Raw genomic sequence first — 24961 nt, forward strand, 5'->3', positions numbered from 1 at the left:
CTGGGTTCAAGACCAGCCTCATATATGTATTAAATTCAAGGTAAAGCTGTGCTATATGAGACCCTGTTTCTATCAATCATTCAGTCAATCACAGTGGTAAACAATGCATTCATTGGAAAATCTCAAGCTCTGAGACTTCAGAGATTCGAACAAAAACTAAAGTGTAATCACCTTGTAAACAAGTGTTAAATCTACTCAAACAAATCGTCAAGGGAGAAACTCTGAGAAAGAAGTGCTTGCCAGAACCAGTGGTGAGTGAGAGAACTATGTAAGCAAGAAGGAAACCAGTCCAACACTCCCCCATGTCAGTCAAGAGAGATAAAATTTAAAATGACAGAGTGAAATTTATCTGATATCAGAATATGAATGAGACTACGTTGGTAATGATAAAGTAAAAACTTAGTGAGATATAATTTCAGCAAATTACAGCAAAAAAAATTTAATAGGAATCTACAAGTGATTTTGGGAAGAATGAGCAATAAAGAAATGATAAGAGAGAAACTGAGGCAAAAAATGACTTACAATCATTTAGAAATGATTATCAAATTAGAAGGAAATTTAAGAAAATTAAAGATTGACCGATGGAAAAAATGTTGTGTATTGGTGACCCTCATAGAAACACACCCCTTGTAGGAAGGAGGGGACTCAGAGGTTCAGGAAACTCACAAGTAACTTTAAAAGACCCTTTTAGCTCTAGAAACTCAGGAGACTCACAAAGCCCATCACAAATAATATATGAGCGGTAAATAATTGCTGGTTGGGAGGAGACTCCAATGATATACCTGCCTGCAAGGTATCCAAGAAGTTCCTGAGATGCAGCTTGAAGGACCATCAGCCATGCTCATATAGGTTTTAATGATGCAGTGCCAGTTACTCAAGCTCCTGAAGTAACCCCTTAAGTAAACCCTGATTCACCAAGACAGCTTTGGGTGGAGTCAGTTCTTTGGTATGCCCTTACTGTCTGTCCTATCTGTACTTATGAATTTGTTCACACTTCTCTAGAAAAACTCATTCAACAGAAGAAAGGAAGTAGCAATGTAGTATTACAAATGTAGTATTATAATGTAATATTACATCTGAAATGAAGATTGAAATTAACTTAGCTTGGTTATGGAATTCTTTCTGTGCCATATTTCCTTTGTGTAATTAGAATAAATTAGTTTGTCTATTCTTTTCCTTTCTTTTGAAAAAAATTACACTATACTGACAAAGTCACAATGGTATTATGATTTAAGCCAAAAGGATATAAAAATCATGAATAGAACAATATTGTTAATTATTTAATCACTGATATAAAGCTCAGAACAAAGAAAAGCCTATGAATGTTCACTGTTGAATGTTACCTTTTTTTTAAAAAAGAACTAACACAAATATTCCTCAAGCTATATAGAGGAAAAATATAGAGAATGTATTCAAATTCTTTTTTATGAAGTTGATATGAATCTATTAACAAAATCATAAAGGAAAGAAAACTATAGACTAATATCTACAATGAACAGAGATACAAGAGTCTTCAACAATGTATTAACCAATCAAATGCCATGGGCCAGTAATCTAGTTGGTTTTATGACAAGGATGCAAAGATGGTTCAATATACAAAAATCAATAAACATAACACATCACATCCTAAAAAGAACAAAGAACAGAAATATATAATTACAAAAAAAGTTGACAAATATGAAATTTCTTAATGATAAAAGGTCTTAGAAAAATTGGCATATAGACGGATAATACTTCAACACAGTGAAGAATACATATAAAACAAATCTATAGTTAACACCATGCTGTAACTGTGGAGAAACTGAACCTTTTCCACTAAAATCTTGAGTTAGACTATAGTGTCTACCCTGAGTGTTCTTATTCAAAATAGTTCTAGAAAATTTAGGAAAAGCAATTAAAATATGAAAGACACAAAAGCATACGTAAAGTGAAGAAGGATGAAGCCAAAGAATTCCCAGTGTAGACAATATGATTTTAAACAAACAAACAAAAAAAAAAACCTAGACCCTACCATAAGACTACTCCAACTGGGACTGGAGAGATGGTTCAGCCATTATGAATACTGTCTGCTCTCCTGGCAGACCCAAGAATGATTCTTAGCACTCACACTGCAGCTCACGCCAGTATAACTCCAGTTCCGGAAGATCTGATCAAATTTGCTGACATCCATGGGTACCAAGCATGCACACAGTGCCCAGAACATAGATGTAGGCAAGATACCCTTGGATATTAATAATTTTCTTAAAAAATTAAAGTTACAATATAAAGTATGTTCCTTGATCAAAATGAAAAAAAAAAAACAACAACAAAAAGCATATAATATAGAGGTCTATTTGAAAAATGTTTTGAGTTTCAATGCAAAAAATATACAGAGAAACTGACAAAATATTGCCTATATTTTAGATGTGTTAATATCAGGGCACAGAGCTGGTTCAAACCAGAGTAGAACACCCAGACATTAACAACGCACACCAGATGGAAGTGATGCATGCTGAATAACATATCCTCTTGATTACTGTACTTTAAAGTATGTGAGATTTATTATGAGCCTAATTCTAATTCAATGAATGTCATCAACAGATTGTATGATGGGTCATTTTCACTGTGGGGTATAAAAGAATTACCAGGGAAGTTGACAGGCAAAGCATATTAGAAAACAATCTTGTAAATTTGATTAATAGCACTTGCAAATCCACATTTATCCAAAAATAATGTTTTCTGTCCATATGGTGACATTGGGAGTCTTAGGCCACCTACCTCCTAGGAGAAAATAAAGATGATAAACAGATTTTTTTAAAGAGGCTATTTTGATGTTTTACAGTAAAAAAAAAAAAAATTGCTTAACTATTCAGATTAAAATCTAAGTTCTACTGAAGAGGGAATTTTTAACCAACAGCAATCCAGTGCACTCAGCAGTCTATGGAATCCATACCAAATTGATCTTACAGGAGGCAGGCTTCACTTACCACTGCTCACCTCTTGAGAACCCTCACTTTCAGAGGTGCTGTCCAGAGCCACTGTCCACTGAACTGAGTGTGTCATTTCTTCCCCCTAGGGTCTAGATAGAGGATGCTTGAAGAGTCCTTGGGAATCCATACTGACCCATATTCTGAGTTACTCAGTTTCCACTCCTAATCCCTTGCTGTACCAGGAGCAATTGAAAACCTTGGAAACTCATTTGCCAGAAGCTATGAAGATCATTGGTTACAATTAAGCAATTTGTTTCCACAATTAGGCTGCAGGGTGTTTGATCAAAGAATCTACCAGAAGAGGCAGGTTTACCCCTGTGTTGACAATGAGCTCCAGGCTCTTGATCAGAGATGTCAGATGTACAATGCAAGACAAATATGTAATTTTAATCTCTAGTAACCACATTAATAAGTAAACTAAGTGAAATTAATTTTTTTCAAACCATTTGGATTTTATCATAATTATTTCTACAAATGGTTGTATGTTTTATAACACATCTTCAAAAGTCAGTATGCATTTTAAACTTACAGTGGCCCAATAAAAACAAGATATACAATCAGTGCAGGAGTTGTATAACAGGATGTGGTCAATGCTACTGTTCTGAACAGCAAAGGTTCTAATTGAATCTAATACCCAAATTCCCTGTTGGTACTCCCATTGTATTCATCTAAGGCAGATTAAGCAGCAGATAAAACCTCGAGAAAAAAAAAATGTATCTTTGGGATAAAATTTTTCAACAGGAAAAGTTTGGACATTGCCTGAGTAAAAATGTCCAGATAGTGAACAAAAGTATAACTATCAAAATCCAGATGCTCTGCCTGCACTCATGATGCCAAATGTGGTTAATGAATGATTGCTGCTTTTACTTTTGATCAACAATAGTAATGAAATGATGCTGTGTAATTTATCTTGTTGATTTAGCACAGAAATCAGAGTGGCTATTTCAGGCTGATTCACATTTCAGATACTGAATTATGATGGTGATATGTCAATACTGATATAATTGCATGTGGAGATACAGTTTCTTTCTACGTTTTCCTTCCTTGTGATCAGAAGCAATATGGTAATTTCTCTACTTCAGTTATCAAGTAGTTTCTGCAGATTATTCTTTTAATTATTTGTTCTTTGATTCAACTCCTTTCTCACAAATATTAAGGTAAATATTAGGAACAAAAGACTTAAAAACTTCATATTATAAGTTATGTTTTATATTGTTTTCACTTATATCCTAGATCTTGGATTAGCATACATAGAAATAGGTTTCATTGTGACTTTTCATACACACATAATATTATTTGTTCTAATTTCCCACAGTGCTCTTCTCCAGTATCCCTCCTCTTCTTGACAGTTTTTTCTGTCCCCAAATACTTTTCATTTTTTGATTTTATACACACACACACACACACACACACACACCACAGAGACTGTACTTTGAAAATGTAAAACATCACTTTCTTATTAATGTATTTATATATTTGTGATGTCGCTTTAAAATATTTGAATTTTATTCACTAGAACTACGGGACTAAAAGACAAGCTAAAGTCTAAGAAGATGAATGATTGCTTTTTTCACTGATTTTGTAGTTACTATAGGTTTTTTTTCTTTGATGAAATAAAACACCGAAGTCTTTATGGCAGTCTAATTTGGATGTATTATTTTTAGATTCTGTTTTAAGATATGTTTTTAATTGAAACTGAATTACGTTGCATTACCCCTCCCTTTCCTTCCTCTAGCCCCTCCCAGCTACCCTTCCTCAAAACCCTACTGCAGCCCCTACTCTCAAGTAGACACTCCTTTTCTTAGTTATTGTTACATACATATATAAGTGTGTGTGTACATATCTGTGTGCACAAATATATATAATCCCAGTGTGCTGAGTTTGTTGCTGTTGGTAGGGTGTGTTTGACTTGAAGACTGATAACTCTGTCTTAAACAACCAATGATAGATGGTGCTCATCCCAATGAGAAGCTATTTCTCTATCTCCCAGTAATCATTGGTTATCTGTAGTTCTTTGTCTAGTCTTGAGATGCCACAAAAATGTCACCTTGCCATGTGAATATGTCCATTAATATTGCCATTGTTCCAGTCTTGCTGATGCAGCCATTTCTAGGAGAGAACTAGAAATATTGATATTCTTAGAATGACCTATATAAATGATGAAAATGAAAGTTCACACTTTCAAATCCAGGATCAAAACCATGGAGCGAAATGCTTAAATTTTCTTAAAATACTTTTGTACTCTTTCATTTGAAACTCAGTTTAAGGTGATTTTCACTAACTCTGAAATATATTTCATAAATTCAATATCAAATATTTAATTTCAGGCAGTGCCTATCCCTGAATGCCCTTCCCTCTCCATTTGCCATATCAGTTTGAAGATTTTTTTCAGGTTGTACAGCAGATGCTCTGCAGGAATATTCAGAAAACTCCAAACATAATTTAACTTATACTACCTTTGATTCTTTTTATTTTTACTTAGAGTAAATCTAATATTTAGTTTAGATTGGTTTTCCTTTGCAGTGTTGTTATTCATTTTAGATTTATTTTATGTTTATGGCTGTTTTGCCTGCATGTCTGCGTATCATGTGTGTGCCTGGTGGCCAGAGAGGCCAGAAGAGGAAACTGAATTCCCTGGAACTGGAGTTACAGATGATTGTAAGCCACCACATGTGTTCTGGCAATTGAAATTGGATTCACAGGAAGAGCAGTCAGTACTGCTGAGCCATGTCACCCTGCCTGATTTGTTTTTGAAAGCAGAGCAACAAAACTAATCTGTAGAAAAATAGGCAAATTGGTATCTTCAACATTAAGTGACTGAAGATGAATAACCATTTGGACTAGTTATGGACAGGGCAATCTCAGAAGAAGCACAGAAACTAATGATGAGCATTTTAGCAGATTCATCGTTGTGTTTGCTGAACTTCTATAACCCAAGAGAGAGGTATCATTGACCACGGTCCCCTGACACTAATTCAGCTTTAAGTGAAGAAGTGAGAGATCTGACTGAAGTACAAAACCCAGAGTGGAATGTAAAAGCAAACACTGAAATATGAAGAAGAAATGATTCTCAAAGAAACCAACATGGTACTTAGGAAAGGCAAAAACAATGAGGCTTAGGATGATAACTGATCCAGCAGGTAACATTCACATATTATACTGTTACTTCTTGTGGGGTTTGAAAGAAAATGACCCCCAAAGGGAGTGGCACTGTTAGGAGGTGTGGCCTCTTTTGGAGTAGATGTGGCCTTGTTGGAGGAAGTATGTTACTGTGGAGGTGGATTTTGAGGTCTCCTATATTTAAGCTATGCCAAGTATCATAGTTCACATCCTGTTGCCTGTGGATCAAGATGTAGAACTCTCAGCTCCTTCTCCAGCACCATATCTGCCTGCACTCTGCCATGTCATATCATGATGATAGTGGACTGAACCTCTGAAACTGTAATCCACTCCAATTAAATGTTTTTCTATAAAAGAATTGCCATGATCATTGTGTCTCTGCACAGAAATAGAAAACCTAACTTAGACAGAAGTTGGTATCAGGGACTGGGTATTGCTGTGATAGCTTGACCATGCTTTTATTTGAAGGAATATGAACCTTGGGACTGTAGAGCAAAAGCAGTTGAATGCTTTAAGTACTGCTTAATAGGCCTTACTAGTAGGAACATGGAAGATAGTAGTGCTGAGTATGATTTGATCTATTGGATCCTAGCTGATGATGTTTCAGAGGAGAATTCTAGTATGTTGCCTAGAGATCACTCTTGCTAAATAAGGGGGGGTATAATTTCTTTTGCTCTTGTCCAAAATGTATGCCTGAGGGCAAGCTGAAGAGTTTTGGATTAATTCCATTGACAGAAGAAATCTCAAAACAGCCTAACAGCCTAGTATGTATTCTGTTTAGTGGTTATTATATTATTCTGTTATGTGGCTGAATATTTATAATGAAAAGGAGTAAGCAGATAAAGTAAAAATACAAAATGTACAATTTGAGAAGAAAAGGAGCACCAGGAACAAGAATGGAACTAAGTCTTGTGTTCAAGGAAATAAACAGATTAAGAAATGAAATAAAGGCAGTGGTGACCTCAGGACAAGATCCTACCCAGCTAATTTTTCAACTTGTGAAAAGGAATTAAAGAAAAACTTAGAGCCCATACCTTTGATCCTAGCACTCAGGAGGCAGAGGCTGGTGGATCTCTGAGTTTCAGGCCAGCCTAGCCTACAGAGCAAACTCAAGAATAGCCAAGCTTAGATAGTGAAGGAAACCATTGAAAAGAGAAAGTTGTTGAAGGTGTAATTGAATGAGGGGGCCATGTTCCAGCCACAGAAAGCAGCAGAATTTGTTAGCTTCAGCCACGTGGTTCTGGCTGTAGAGTCAAGGATAGAAAAAAGGAGTTATGGAATCTTCCCCCACAACTAAGGAAAGCTGGTGAAATGAGGCATGTGTCAGGAGTGTTCCTGAATGGAGGCCTGAGGAAGCCATTGTGTGAAGCTGTGAAGGGGAAGAATGGATTGGCTTGGAGACCCCAAGATGTTGGAGATGACAGATAACTACTGAGGAGAGCTGCTAGCAGGAAGTCGAACCAGCCCAAGAGAAATAACTATGGGGCAGTTAACAAAGCTGAAAGGATTTGGAAATTTAAAGAGCTTTTTTACATCAGATACGGAAATGCAGAGTTTGGAGTTTGCCAGGCTGGTTTTCAATCTAGCTTTGGTCCAATATTTCCTTGCTTTGCTCCCTTCCCTACATTTTGGAATATTAATGTATATCTTATGTATATATTGAAAATATGTGATCTACTTTTTGATTTTTATTTTTCAGGTGAATACAGTTAAGAGACCACATGAATCTCAGAAGAGACTATGAACTTTAGACTTTTAAACACATTTGAGACTGTATGGGGACTTTTGAAGTTGGACTGAATGCATTTTTTATTATGATATAGGTACAAGCATATGGGGGCCAGGGAGTAGAATGTAGTGTTTAGGAATAAAATAGCTCCTAAAAGGAGTGGCACTATTAGGAGGTAAGGCCTTTGTTAGAGTAGGTCCTTGGAGGAAGTGTGTCACTGTGGGGGTAGACTTTTACTGTAATTTTAATAACTTTAAGTAATTATGATTATATATAAATATACACATGTTGGCATATATATTTAAATATTTTCATATTCAATATGCTGTGTGTTTGAGTTCAGTCAGTTAAATAGCATATATCGAGCACCTATTCTGTGAAAGAATCATTTTAAAGTTTGGGAACAAAAAACATGAAAAGAATCTTGTCTGTATCCTCAGGTTTAGTGCTTTTATGCTATATAGTTTTGGAAAACAATAATTACTATAATAAATCAATGTCTAACAGAAGCTTATATTTTAAAATGCTTCTGATTCTTTTTCTTCAAATTTGGAGTACCCAAGGATTTGAAGGACATTTTTATAAGGCCAACGAGGGCATCAAAAAGAAAAACAAAACATATAAAATCAATATAAAGCCCATTTTCTTATTCATCACAGGGAAGAAAGTAAGTATCTTGTCACAGCTAGGATTAGTTTTTTCATATGCTGAACCACATTCTTGCTTCTCATTGTATTTTCATAAATAAAAAGTTTCACAAACACTGTTTAGCATGTAATTTCATTTTATGTCATAATTTCATTTTGATTTGTCATTTCTGAAGTCAATTTAAAAGAAGTCTATACAAAAAAAATGCTTTGCCTTTTCATTGAAATATGTATTCTTTCATTTAAGTGGAGATAACTGAATATTCACTGTGTTTAAGCTGCACCGCCAAACAATGCTATATGAACAGAAGCCTGGGAAATATCTGCTGTGGTCGGAATAGTCAAGTTTTCAGTGGAGATGTGCTTTCTAGTGCTCTAAAAAATGCCTGAAGCAATCAACTTCCAAAGAAAAAAGGCTGATTTTGGTTCATGGCTTCAACTATTCATGATCATTTTCCCCCATTTTTAAGTCTGTGGGTACAAGAGAACAATTACATGGTGGAACAGATTCACCTCATGTCTTAATATAAAAGAGAGGCAAGAAGTAGCACAGCCTTGAGGCAGGTGGAGGGGCTTGGACCTGCCTCTACTAAATGTGCCTCCCCATGGGAGGCCTTACCTGCTTATAGGAGGGAATGTGAGATGGGTTGGTGTAGCTAGAGTTTTTCTCTCCGGGTCTGCCAAGCCTCGGCAGTCCCACAGCCCACTTATAAAATAAACACACGGATGCTTATATTATTTAAACTGCTTAGCCATTAGCTCAGGCCTACCATTGTCTAGCTCTTACACTTATACTCAGCTCATTTCTGTTGATCTATCTGTCGCCACATGTTCCGTGGCTTTACCTACTGCCTTTACATGATGCTCCCTGGACGGCAGGCTGGTGTCTCCTCCAGACTTCCACCTCCCAGCCTCTCCTCTCTGTTTGTCCCACCTATGCTATACTTCCTGCCTGGCTACTGGCCAATCAGTATTTTATTTATTCACAACATACAGGACATCCCACAGCAGATTGGGAGTGGGAAGGCTGGAGAGACGGGAAGGAGGGAAGAGGGGAATTTTTGACTGGTATATAAAATGAATAAAATATCTTTCTTCATTAAAAAAAAAAGAAGTGGTCAGTGTCTGTATTTTCTCTGAAGGTAAGCCCCAGTGACCTAAAGTTTTCTCATTTAGCCTTACCTTTTAAAGGTCCTACTGCCTGCCAAGGGAGGGAAAAAGCCTTCATGCATTGGACAGTTAGGTATATATACTCATATTGAAGCCAAATGATAAATTGTATCCATAATTGTCTTGTACTAACTAGTACATAAAAATTTGTAGAGAACAAGACGGGCAGTGGTGGCACACACCTTTAATCCCAGCACTCTGGAGGCAAAGGCAGGCTGATCTCTGTGAATTCTAGGCCAGCCTGGTCTATAAAGTGAGTTCCAGGACAGGTTCCAAAGCTACACAGAGAAGCCCTGTCTTGAAAAACTGAAAAGAAGAAGAAAAAAGAAAATTTGTAGAGAAAAATATGGCACTTCATGAAGAGTTTGGAGAAGAGATATTTCTGTAGAGTATACTCAGGGACCATCTCTTAGGTGCCTAGTAAGTTGGTTGGATTTGAATTTACACTCTTCCCACCTACCTACAATTTTGGTTTCCCTTCTATCCCCTCCCTCTCTCTCTGGTGAAATTCCTCCATAAAAATATGCCTTGCATTATTTTTTACTCTATGTTGTTATTTGACACAAAATACTAATATCATTCTTACTATTTGAGATTCTGTTTATTTGAACTAATTTTATTATCTTATAATATTTTCCAAGCACTGTACTAAAGAACATAACCATCAGAAAATTAGAGTCTTCACCTTTAGTAAGTTTAGAAATAAATAGGTGCTAAAAATTACAAATGTATAATAGGAATGTACATCATATCCCACTACCCATACTATTACTATGGTGTTATTTTAAATAAACAAAAAAAAATGATTTAAGTATTTCTCTCTACATACTAGATTTTAAAATGGTTCTGGAAGTCCAGTATTCACTATACATCCATAAGTATACTGAACTGAAAAATAAGAGAACATGAATCATAATTACAATAAGATTTGCCCTTGAATCTCAAGTCATTAATGTAAGTTTTTTTTCTTAATAATTTGTGAGTCAGAGTATAAAGGACTTGGCATTTTTCTCTGGGAAGAAAAAAGAATGTGTGACAACAATAATCTTATTAGTTGAATGGGCAAAGAGTTGAATAGTTGACCTTTTTAGTAGAAATTACTTACAAATTCAAAATGTGCTGTCCCACTGCCAAATATTTGTTTCTACTGCAAAATGTTAAATACAATGAAATAACAGGAGTGGTATTTAAACATCCAATGTGACCCTTTTTAAATGAAGTTGTATATACTTGTTACAACTACCCAAGCAAGATAAACAATGTCAGCAATTTCAAAATGTAGTATTAGCACCAACTTGCTAAAATCAGGTCTTTTTAAATCATAAGATGACAAGAAAAGCTCAATGTTCAACCATTGCTAATACAGTCTGTTAACAAAATAATATTATTTATCATTATTAAAAGTATTTATACCAACTATGACAATGCACACTCAAAACATAATAATTCTGTGGTGATATACCAAATTGATGGCATCTACGGTACAGCTAGACCTCACATTTCTCCTTTACTACTCATCATCAATTTATTATCCCAGGAATAATCATTTTTCCTGAATTCTTTCTGCCCAGACAAACATGTTCATTCATGATAATTGAAGCTTTCTATGATGTCAAAGTTCTTAATCCCTACCACGTAGCAAAAGAAACAGCAGATATTTATGTACGGATGATAAGGAAATCAAGCTGCTAGTCACCTAGAAGCATTTTCCCCTACTGGCTAGCATTCACAATTCTGGAAGGTGCTATAGATATTGCCAGAGGAAAAAAGTAATGATTTGGGATGTTCTGTATGTCCTGTGGGAGCCCGTTCTCGGGTTCCTCATGGCTTTACCCAGCAGGTCTGCATAGAGGATGATTAGGACCATGGGCCTGAGTGCAGGTGTCTGAGATGGTCTGTATTTGGCTGTGCTATGGGATGGTCTATATGGCAAATGTGTTGCTCTGATTGGTTAGTAAATAAAACACTGATTGGCCAGTGGCTAGGCAGGAAGTATAGGCAGGACTAACAGAGAGGAGAAAAGAAAGAACAGGAAGACAGAAGGAGTCACTGCCAGCCACTGCCAGGATAAGCAGCATGAAAAGATGCTGGTAAGCCACGAGCCACGTGGCAGGGTATAGATTTGTGGAAATGGATTAATTTAAGCTATAAGAACAGTTAGCAAGAAGTCTGCCACAGCCATACAGTTTGTAAACAATATGAGTCTCTGTGTTTACTTGGTTGGGTCTGAGCGGCTGTGGGACTGGCAGTGACAAAGATTTGTCCTGACTGTGGGCAAGGCAGGAAAACTCTAGCTACAAAGTAATCTTCAATCCCACCTAGATATGAACCCCAAAAGTTACAACAATGACCAGGCTGGAAAGATATATAAGTTAAACCCTTTCCTTTTTATTTAGGCAAAAATGGGAAATGTTGTGAAATAATCTTTTTGTACACTGTGAATATGTGTCACTCGGATTGGTTTAATAAAAAGCTAAACAGTCATTAGCTAGGCAGGAGGTATAGGCTAGAGAGCCAAACAAAGAAATCTGATTAAAAGAAAAGTAGAGTAGCCAGCCAGATACAAAGGAAGCAGCATGGGCAGTGTAGAATAAAGGTAATAAAACCCCAAGACAATAGATTGATTTTTTAAAAAGGATTAATTTAAGTTGTAAGAGTCAATTAGTAACAAGGTTAAGCTATAGCCAAGCTTTTTAAATTAAATTATTATTATAAATAAAATAAATTAATAATAAGTCTCTCTGTCATGATTTGGGAGCTGGAAGGAGGGACAGAAAAATCTGCCTACATGCATTGATGCAATAGCATCGCAAATGCTATAAAAGTAGCCAATCACTTTCTGATTGGCTCTAAGGCCTGCTCCAAGGAACCATACTTGACACCACTAAAGGGACCAAGAACCTGTGACTAGATAGGTTATTAGTCCTAGGTCAGAATCTAATGCTATTATTTTGCTTAATGAACATAGTATTAAAATGACTCCCAATAACTTATAGATATGCTCATAATAAGAAATATCAGTCCTCTCAAAGAAGCTTCTCCTTGCAATGGACAGAAATTAACACAGAGGACCCTAGTTGGTCAACACAAAAAGAATTAGAGACTGTAGAGAACTCTTCCTTAAATGGAACATACATATCACACCCCTCCTCCAAATCTCAGGGTAACTCTAAGAAAAGGAGGCAGAAATACTTTAAGAGACAGGTATTATCAACAACATTAAGGAAGCAGTATTTTCCAGACACATAAAGAGTGTTGCACTGTGAGAGACCAGCCCTCACATTTATTTACCCCAGGGACTCTTGAAGAATGAGGGATAAGAGACTTAGGTAGAAATAAAGAGGAAAGAGAAACAGAGAGAAATGTAGGATAGCCTCGGGTGGGCCTGGATCCTTATCCACCAGTCCAGAACTTTATTTCAAAGGGCTATTTATAATAATGCCAAGGGAGGGCCAAAGGACCTCCTCCTTGCTAGATACAACCAAGTGTGGACACTTACAAACACCTGGTACTCAGACCTGTGGTCCAATCAACCTCTTATGCGGTAAAGCCACTAGAAAATCTAGATGGGCTCCAACAGTGCACGTACAAACTCACAGTTATCATGACTGCATGTACAAGACCTTCACAGACAAAATCCCATCACAAAACTTGGGGAGGTGAGCATGAATTTCCAGCACTAGCTCAGGAGTTATTGACATTTGATAGCTTCTGGGAGAGGGAGTCAGTTTCTCCACTGATATGACCCTTAGTGGGTTGAGTATATGTCACAACACGTCCCACTCCCAAGATTAGCTGGACAACACCAACTGGACATGATAGGAAGATAAAAAAGGAATCACAAAGGTGATTATGGAAGATATTGCAGGGGGAGTAAATATGTTCAAAAAAACATTATATGAAATTCTTAAATAATAAATATATTGTTTTTTAGTGTTAGGTTTCAACATCAAAAAGACCATCCACCATGATCAAGTGGGCTTCATCCCAGAGATGCAGGAATGGTCCAACATACAAAAATCTGTCGATGTAATCCATAAAATAAACAAACGAAAAGAAAAAAAAAAGAATATGAACATCTCATTAGATGCTGAAAAAGCCATTGGTAGAATCAACATCTGTTCATGATTTAAAAAAAAAAAAAGTCTTTAGAGATATAAGAGACATACCTAAACATAATAAATGCAATTTACATGAAACCTATAGCCAACATCATATTAAATGCAGAGAAACTCAAAGTGATTCCACTAAAATCAGGAAGAAGACAAAGCTGTGTACTTCTCTATATCTATTCAGTGTAGTTCTTAAAGTTTTAGGTATGTGCAGGGGGAGTACTTGGAGAGACTATGGAATTAGAGGGAGCATATCCAGTGTGAAGTAGAAACCTAAAGCAATGGAAAGTTCCAGAAATCTACAAGGGTGACCCTAGTTAAGGCTCCTAGTAATGGAGAATATGGACCCTGAGCCAGCCACACACCTTTAATCCCAGCACTCGGGAGGCAGAGTCAGGCGGTTCTCTGTGAGTTCGAGGCCAGCCTGGGCTGCCAAGTGAGTTCTAGGAAAGGCGCAAAGCTACACAGAGAAACCCTGTCTTGAAAAACAAACAACAAACAAACAAAAAAGAGTGACCAACCAATGACTAGTCCAACTTGAGGCACATGCCACAGGAGGGAGTCTATGCCTGATACTACTGCCTGCAGGGCCAGGAACCAGAGGCAGCTCAGAGACAAAGAATAGTACTAAACAGAATAGGCAAAAATTAAAAAATAAAAAATTCAATTGAAATAATTCCTTATGATATTCCATTATGCTTTTAGATCAGAGCCTGGGATAATCATCATCAGAGAAGCTTCATCCATCAACTGATAGGGAGCAGATGCAAAGAGCATCTAATGACAAACATTAGGCAGAGCTCATGGAATTCTGTGGAAAAAGGAGAGGAAGGATGACAGCAGCCAGTGGGGTCAAGGACACCACAAGAAAATGGCCCACAGAATCAACTAAACTGCGCACATAGAGGGCTCACAGAGACTGAACTAACAATCAGGGAGCCTGTATGGGTCTGAACTAGGTCCTCTGAAGATATGTTATGTTTGTGTAGCTTGGTGTTCTTATGGGACTACTAACAGTAGGAGCAGGGCCTCTCTTAACTGTTTTACCTGCTTTGGGGGACCTTTTCCTCCTACTAGGTTGTCTTGTTCGACCTTAATATTAGGGAATGTGCCTAGTCTTGTTATGACTTGATATGCCAAGTTTGGTTATGACTTGATACGCCATGTTTGGTTGAAATTCCTGGGAGTTCTGCCCTTTTCTGAAGAGAAAGAGGAGGAGTGGATCTAGGGGAGAGGAGAGATGGGGAGAGAAACTAGAAGGAAGACAGGGAGGGGAAACTGCAATTGAAATGTAATGTATGAGAGAAGAATAAAAAAAAAAGGTAGTGTTCAATGTACATGGGCAGGGAAGGAAACATGGTAGTGTTGTGAAGAGCATCAACCTGTTGTAAAATCCATCACCAGAGCTACAGAGATGCATCAGTTATCTATTACTGAGAAACAAATTATCTCAGAGCTTGAACCTTCACAGTTAGAAACAGCACAGCATACCTCCTATCCTACATATCAGGATTCTGAGACAGGAAGATTGCTCTAAGTTCAAATAATATCAGGTAAGCAAAGACTAAGTAGCAAAATTCTGGCTCAATATCATATCCCTGAAAGAAATTGAACTTTGTAGGAGCAGTAATTATTGATTCTTATTTTCAGTAGAGTATGTTTTAAAAAAAGATACATGGGATAGTTTGTCTCTGTTATATATATTGGAACTTGGGCTAAAGGTTGAACAGTCAAGACCTGGGACTGCTTGAAAGTTCATTCACATGTCTCAGGATGGATGTTGATGGTTAGCTGAGTAAAAAATGGGACTATCAGAGAGGACGCTCATATTGCCATGTCAATGTTTATAATTTGACCTCAGAAGTCACTCACCAGCACTCTCCAGCATTCTACATAGTACACACAAGTTAAAGGAGAGAGAAGATTGATTACAGCTCTCACTGAAGATCTGTCAATACCACATTTGATGTATGGCAACAGGAAAATTAGATGGGCTCTGTGGATGTGATGGCATCTTTGGAAAGTACAATATTCCACAGTAAATACTAGCAGAAGCAATATATTATGCCAGTGACATCCTAATCGCTCTGCCAGTTACATAAGCAGTCCCATGAAGTATTTGCAGCACCATTGTCTTCTGCCCCAAACCTATCACCTGAAACAGGAAAAAGAATATGCTGGGTTTAAACTATTCTGACATGATTTGAAAGCAGCTGTCATCAATGACACTGTTGTCATAAGAAAAAAAAAAAGTGTATCTATGGCTTTCCATGTTTCTCAGTGACAAAAAATATAAGTACACAGTCTTCCCTTGTTCTCCCCCCTCCCGCCCCCTCCCCTTCCCCCCAGCATACCCACTATTCCCACCATCGCCAGGGCAAAGCTCCCCTAAAGACTGAGATCAACCTGATAGACTCAGTCCAGACAGGTGCAGTCCCCTCTTCCCAGGCCGAGCCAAGCGACCCTACATAAGCCCCAGGTTTCAAACAGCCAACTCATACAATGAGCACAGGACCCGGTACCACTGCCTGGATGCCTCCCAAACAGATCAAGCCAATCAACTGTCTCACCCATTCAGAGGACCTGATCCAGTTGGGGGCCCCTCAGCCATTGGTTCATAGTTCGTTTCCATTCGTTTGGCTATTTGTCCCTGTGCTTTATCCAACCTTGGTTTCAACAATTCTCACTCATATAAACCCTCCTCTTTCTCACTAATTGGACTCCCGGAGCTCCACCCGGGGCCTAGCCATGGATCTCTGCATCCAGATCCCTCAGTCGTTGGATGGGGTTTCTAGCATGACAATTAGGGTGTTTGGCCATCCAACCACCAGAGTAGGTTAGTTTGGGCTGCCAGCAGTCTATTGTGGGGGTATCTTTGTGGATTTCTGTGGGCCTCTCTAGCACTTGCTTCTTCCTATTCTCATGTGGTCTTCATTTACCATGGTCTCCTATTCCTTGTTCTCCTTCTCTGTTCTTGATCCAGCTGGGATCTCCTGCTCTCTTTCCCTCGACCCTCGCCCTTCATTGCTCCCACTCATGTCCAGGCTGTTCATGTAGATCTCAGCCATTTCTCTGTCATTGGGCGATCCCCATGTTTTTCTTGGGGTCCTGTTTTCCAGGTAGCCTCCCTGGTGATGTGAGTAGCAGTCCAGTCACCCTTGTTCCACATCTAGTATCCTCCTATGAGTGAGTACATGCCATATTTGTCTTTTTGAGTCTGGGTTACCTCACTCAGGATGATTTTTTTCTAGATCCATCCATTTGCCTACAAACCTCATGTTGTCATTGTTTTTCTCTGCTGAGTAGTATTCCATTGTGTATATGTACCACATTTTATGTATCCATTTTTCAGTTGAAGGGCATCTAGGTTGTTTCCAGGTTTTGGCTATTACAAACAATGCTGATATGAACATAGCTGAACAAGTGCTCTTGTGGTATGATTGAGCATTCCTTGGGTATATGCCCAAGAGTGGTATAGCTGGATCTTGGGGGAGATTGATTCCCAATTTTCTAAGAAAGCGCCATATTGATTTCCAAAGTGGTTGTACAAGCTTGCATTCCCACCAGCAGTGGAGGAAAGTTCCCCTAGCTCCACATCCTTTCCAGCATAAGGTGTCTTCAGTGTTTTTGATCTTAGCCATTCTGACAGGTGTAAGGTAGTATCTCAGAGTTGTTTTGATTTGCATTTCCCTGATGATTAGGGATGTTGAGCAATTCCTTAAATGTCTTTCAGCCATTTGAGTTTCCTCTGTTGAGAATTCTCTGTTTAGTTCTATAGCCCATTTCTTAATTGGACTGTTGGGCATTTTGTTGTCTAATTTCTTGAGTTCCTTATATATTCTGGATGTCAGTCCTCTGTCAGACTGGGGTGAATCTCATATTTCTAAGTAATGAATTCCAGCAGAATTTAGGATATTATTCGATGTATAATCAACAAAAATGTAAGAAATTGCTGCTCCAAAATGCTAAGAGTGTAAGGACTAAATATTATTTAAAAGTGAATTGGTCAGTGTGAGTCTTATAAATCATCCCTCTCATTAAATGAGACTTAGTTGAGATTGGTGAAAAGTGAACAGGAAACACGTCCATCGGGGAGACTGTTTGTCTCCAGTCTGAATAACTAGGAATCAGGGGAACATCAACATCAATATATTCTTTGGTAAATTTTTGGCAGCTCCATGTACCGATACAATGACATTAAAGATGGCAAAGCTACTTGATAGGAAGATAATTATATGTCTCAGTAATAATTTTGCTAGCATCAGGTCTTTCTGTGACAACGCTTCATGACTTAGCACAGGTAACAATGGGCCTCTAGGTAACCACATTATTCAATATTTTGTGTCTGAAGACTGACATTTATAAAACCATAAACAAATGGTTCAGAACCCTTTATCACTACCACTTTAAACCAAAATATATACACTATCAGGAACTTATCTTCAATAGGCATCTATTAATTGTCCTCAACATTTAATTTCAGTATCTAACCTCACCACTTGATAATTGCATTAAAAAAAATCACAGATATAAATTACATGCATGATCCTGTGAAGTGTTTTTAAAGGTTAACTTTTCTAAGTATTAGCTACATGGTATACATTATTAACATTAATAAATATGTATGAAAGAAAATAAACGGCCAAAATACAGTGTTTCTAACAGTACACGTATATGTTTGCTTTAAGTATAATTCAACCTTCAGTTTCATCATCAAATTTATTACCTTTTGTAATGAATATGTAAATAAGTTCTGTACATATAATTAATAAAAGGTTATATTTATTTTTAGCCATATTACAAAACACAGGATATAATAATAGACATCATTAGCACTATGACCAGCAAGGCTAAAATGTTCTTTTTGCAGATGTTTTTGTTTGATCACTTCTTAATAAAATGCCAGGCTAACAATTTAGAAGAGAATAGAATCCTAGAAATGTCTTAGAAATTTAGAACATCAATGCTGGGCATATGGGCTAACAATTATTAGATTAAACATCAAGAAACATTCAGGAAGCACAACTAAAATATTTATGCAAGTAGTTTTAAATAGAGTATAGAGTAATCTTTAAAGTTTAAACTAGTATTCAATCTTCTAATCAAGGTATTTAGGAGATTAATTATACCTTTATTTTATATAAACTTATATGTACTTATTCACACATATTGCGCGCACGCGCACACACACACACACATGCACACACGCACTAGAGAATCGGGCTTCTCTGAATAAAGCTGAGGATAGCATATGTCTATGGGCATAAAAATATTTAAAGGGTAGTTTGATTCTAAATCAATTTAGATAAACATCTATTTCCTCCATAAGCTCTAAGAAAGAGATTTCAAACAGTTTTACAGCACCAGGTATGGGTTCCCTCAAATGGACCAGTATTCAAATCAAAGTAGAGAAAATTCTTCTATCCCATAACAGTAGTGTCATTATGGCATAAGTGGGCATATCTTTTCTCATAGATTTCTCTCATAGTTCATATGGTTCACAACTGGTTGAGACCATTAATGCCCTTTTCTCTCCTAGTGTTATAAAAATTTAATTAGTATTCTAAGTAAGGTATTTAGGTACAGCATCACAGGGCTTCTATCTCATTTTTATGACATTGTTACAGTTTCTTAGTCCTCTCCTTAGGGATTTGTGGCATCACAGCCCATCAAGTCATTGTAGAGTCTCTACTACTTTTACTTTTTGCCAGAAGAATGTTGGCCTTTGCAGTCTCCTGACCTTCATTCTCTTCTTGTGTTCCTTTTACTTTTAACAGGGAGACCGTTCTCGTCTCATAAGGCTGTGCCTGCAAGTTGGCATTTGAACTCCTCCTCTGCAGAAAGCAAAGCATGTTGAAGCCATTGTCTTTCTACCATCAAGATGGGTTCTAAATCCAAATACAACATCTGTTTGGACATCTGGTGTGATTTGGAATATTTTGTCCAGTTTTTTTTCTGAATTTCTGTCTTTAGTATTGGTGCCTCCCCCAGGGTAAGAGACATCAATGACCATTTTCATCACTTGATTCTTTGAAGTGGATGATTACTCATTAACTACCTGGTTTGGAACATCACTGTGTCATTCATGATGGCAGCAGCTCCTATCTGGAAGTAAAGTTCATATTCTCTTTCAAATACTAACACTTATTTCTGTTAGCTCCTTGACATGGAACTATAGGTAAGTAGGCAGATATTTCCTTTGATGTTTTTTTTTGTTTGTTTGTTTGTTTGTTTTGCCAAAGTAGAGCATTTATTTTCAAATCTTGGTTCAATACATGTTGTTTTTCATGTTGAATTTGAAGATGCTCAGTCATTAACTCTAGTGCCAACTGTAAGTGTGATTTAACATAAACATGTCAATAGTTCATTACAGAAAGCAATATAGTCACTTCACTTACAAATGGAAGATTTTTAGGTTAGATGAAAACAGATATATCTTTTAAATATTTAAAAGAAATGCACCTCCAATAATAATAGCTAAGTAAAATGGTAGAAGTCTAGGCTGAAGGGATTATTATAATTTAACTTTTGCATTTTAGGATTTCATACATGGGAATTATATTTATATCATTTCTACCCCCTCCATTACCATGCCCTGCAACTTCTTCTCAAGTTCAGGAAGACCTATCTTCTTTATAATTGTTGCACATGCACACACACACACACACACACACACACACACACACACACACACAAAGAGAGAGTGTCTACTTTATGTGGTTCATACACATATGTGTTATCACTTGGTATTAGATAACCTACAGGGTTAATTCCTAAAGAAATCTAACTCTCCCTCTCTCTCAGCAGCCACTGGTTGCCTTAGCTCTTCATCTAGGAATAAGCCTTGTGAAACTTCCCTGTCTGTGTTGGCATGTCAACTGGTATTGTTATCATGCAAGTCTTGTTTTGCCAACAATTGGGATGCTATTTCATGGACAGTTTCATAGCCTGCATGTAGAAAACACTACCTCAATAGTAGGCATTCTGATCCTCTGGCTCTCACAACTCCCCATCCCACTGCAAGTCTTCTACAGCATTCCCTGAGCTTTTGGTGTAGAGGTGGCTTTGTAGATATTACAATTAGGGTTGAGCATACAACAAACACTTATTCTGCTGTTTGGCAGGTGTGGATCTATATAATAACCTATGTCTGGTGCTTACTTAATGAGGAGTAAGTGCTACACTTATCTGCAGATATAGAGACTGATAATTAAAATAAAGTTTGAAATTATGTTAATTTAGGAAAATGGCAATAGAAGGTTATTGTCCAGCATCTATGAACTCAACAACCATGGGTAGCTTGCTAAATTTATAGTACCTATCATGAATTTCCTCTTATTTAGCAGACCTCAAGTTCAATTATATCTTATTGGCTTCCCACAAGATCAAACTGTCACTGTTTCAATATTAGGGATATCTTGCAGAGTTGGCCATTGCTGTGGTTCTATATGCTTTACTGTTGGTTAGGACTGTTGGTACCCTCTCTTGTGGCAGCTTTCATAATGCCTTCAGATACGATGAAAGATAGTGCTGGAGGAGGAGATTTCCATGTCAATTGAAGCTAGATTCTTCCAAGTCCTGTGTTCAAAGTGTGTATCTTCTATAATAGGGTCTTACATCAAGTCTAGGAGGCAACTAAGGAAAACGGCAATAGCCTTTGTAGATTTATGCCTCTTGTTGATCCCAAGAAAAACAACTCAGAGGGAGGTTTTCTTGTCTATCATTGGGGATTTTATGAGATAGCCTAGGGGTCGGGGGGCAGTATTAGTACCCTGTGTGGCATAATTTCATTACACACATACACCAAATAAATAAACTGTGATTTTAAAAGGTTTTAAGAAAATTTATATATATTTAATTTTTATTTGTTCAGTAATAAAGCCAAAATATACAAGGTGTCAAACTTTATTAGAATGTAACAGGGGGAAATTGCACATGGGGTTCATGTTAAAGATCTCAATTCAATATGTAAGCATGGTAGGTAAAAATAAACAGAAAACCTCCAAGTCTATGGAAGACCAATAACACAACCAGTCAAAATGAGTCAGCAGACAAAGTTAGAGTAACCCAATCAATGGCACATTACACACTCAACCGTCAAGAACCCATGGAATACTTTTTAAGAAAGAATGCATGTGAGGCCATAACCCAAACCTCATTAGATTTGAAAGGATTCAATTAATAAAATGTATGTTCGCCAACCGTGGAATTACATATGCTTAACAAAACAACTAGTCCTGTCCACTTTCTACATGACACACAGTCAAAGCAGAATATGTCAAAATGGAAAGGAGATTTTGTTTTGTTTTTAAGTGAATATTCCCTGAAGCACAAAGTGCCAGAGAAAGCGCAATATCACTAAAAGCACACATAATCATAAACTTACATTTGAAACTATGTCAGGACAAAAGGAAAAGCTTACATCCTTTCTTCTTTTCATATTCAGGATTAAACCTAGTACCTTATATATCCTAGGCAAGCACTCTACTATAGGCTACATTTTCATCCAGGGCTTAGGATGGAAATCCCTGGGATCAATCTAGCACCATAAAAAGGCAAATACAAGTAAGTCTGTTATAGTATGAAAATCCATATCTACTAGGTTATCTATGTAAAGGAGTAATACATTTTTATTTCCCATAAATGAGAAAATCTAACAGTGGTTACTACTGGGGAAGAAGTTTTAAAGGTATAGTGTGGCAGATGTGTAGGATGAAAAGGAAATCCAGAGATATAAAGTACAAGATGAAGATTACAGCTAATAAAATTAGGTTATATCAAAGATTCTTGTTAGGAAGATTTTAGCTATTTTCACACAAAAAAATGAAATGCTGCAAATATAATATATTACTTTAAATTATTATAGTGATGGTTTTACTTTTTTTATATGCCCATATAATACTAGGTTGCAAAGTTCAAATATACATAATTAAACAAGAGTGAAAATGCCAAAGGGCTAACAAGGAAGTGGAAAGATTAGAAGTCTCAAACACTAATGATGAAAATGTAAAATATCTTAAACATTTTATAAAACACAATTTAACAGCTATAATATGTTAAACATATACCTACCATTTGATCTATCCATCCAAAACTCTGGTATTTACTCAAGCACTAAGATAATGCATCAATACGAAATGGGTATATCTATAATCATAGAATATGTACACATAATTATTAAAAATAAGAAGCATCTAAAATGCTCATCATCTTGTAAACAGATTTAAGTATATGTCATTGATGGTAAGCTACTTAGTAAGAAATGATCATTGTTTGCACATACAGTGACATAGGCCAACCTCAACATAACATTGAGTAAAAGGACTCAGATGCTGTCCTATACATTTCTAGAAAAGGAAATGAACCTATAGAGAAAGAAGGGAGAAAAGACATTATCTAAAAATGAGGGGGCTTGGAGAAAGCATGTATACGGAAATTTTGAGACTATGAGTGCATTCATCATCTTGCTTATGTTGATGCTGTATGTGTATGTGTGTACGTGTATTTCAAATCATTTTCCATGAATACATATAATTGATTTTGCATCAAAATTGGTGAAGGGTACACAGTCTTAAGTGTCATTTGTTAAAATACAAAATATATTCAGGATGTCAATTGAAAAGTATTTTTTTTAATTGCATTCCAGGTCATATGTTCTCTATATAGTTATTTCTTATTCAAGGTTATGCTCCGAAGAAACAATTAAAATGAAATTTGCTTGGATCTCAGAGAATTAAACATTAAATTGACTCTTACATGGAAATTTTCAAAGAAGAAATCTGACATTAGAGAAAACAAATCTATCATCTAAAACTATTTGAAAATAGTGACAGAAGTGAATTATAATCCAATAACTTTGTCCAAGGTAGTATTGTCATAACTCTAACTAAATAACAATGCATTTACTAGGAATTGGCTTTGGTGAAGTCGCAAAGGTAGACTGAAGTAGAACTCAATGATAGAGGACCTGGATTCGTGCTGAGTTTGTAGGCATGGTCAAACTTGGAAATTTTTAAATCTACTGATCTTGAAAATTCTCAGTGAATGGCAACTTGATATTCAATTTGTGGATATAATAGTAAATGGGATGACTTGAGATGTTTTCACACTAGTCACATGTGGTTTGGAGTCACACATGCACATCTGTTTTCTATGCCATCTTCATCCCTTCTCATCTAATTATCTGTGTAGTTTCTTTAGGACTGATCCAGCTCTCTGGCATCAACATGATTGTGTAGTCTCAGTGTGACCCCAGAATCACTTGACTTGCTTTGATGTAGGATACCTGGCTCAAACAAGGTGAACTGGGACCAATGTGTGTCAATTTAGAACTCTTAGAATTTGACAGTAAGAGGACAACTTAACCCCCACCACTGGTTTGGATTAGGAAGAAAATAATTCCAAATTACAGCTCACCAGAACCCTTGGACGTTAAAGAAAGCCTACACATGATGGAAGTACTAAACAAATTAAACTACAAAGTACTTGTCTCAAGAGAGAGAAGAAAGTTTTTGTGAACACTCGACTCACCTAAATTTAGCTATGCCTGAAGTCAAGCCAGTTTGATCAGAGTTTCTGATATCAACGTGTCTTTCTTAAAACAAAGCTCTTATAGTATTTCTAAATGTATTAATTTTTTTAGGTCTGACTTTTTATTTCTCAAGTTCTCCAGAATAAGTCTAAGAGTTATATTTATTAAACATTCTACTAAGCTGACATCCACTTGAGTTTCAAGCAAAGACCAAATTCTAATTTAAAACATAATTATCAGTTAAGCCCATTTTATTATGACCCACTTTAATCAGAAATTTTATGCTCATGGTGAGGTCACAAACTTCACAGCTGAAGAGCACTGGCTTGGTAAAGGCTATTATATCAAGACATCAGCAGGAGTAATGAGAAACCACTTGGGCCAAGCTCTGGGCATGATTTCAGCTACTGTTATGCCTATTCTACAGCTTTTCAATGAGTTTTTGAGTTGCTTAATAGTTTTACAATAAACTTCGCTTCTGCTTAAATTAACAGAAGACTTTGTTGCTTCACAATGTGGATATTTAGAAAAATATCTTTGGGTAGCCCTTTGCCTCCCTTACCACTCTTTATATTCAAATTGAAGCATTTACTTATTGGATTTCTTTTTTAGCCAAACTTGGGCTACAGTGTCATTGCTCATATTTATATTTTTCCAGTGTGTGTGTGTACTATCCCCCTAAA

This window comes from Peromyscus leucopus, chromosome 17, assembly GCF_004664715.2.
Source record: "Peromyscus leucopus breed LL Stock chromosome 17, UCI_PerLeu_2.1, whole genome shotgun sequence".
In the NCBI taxonomy this organism is placed as follows: domain Eukaryota; kingdom Metazoa; phylum Chordata; class Mammalia; order Rodentia; family Cricetidae; genus Peromyscus; species Peromyscus leucopus.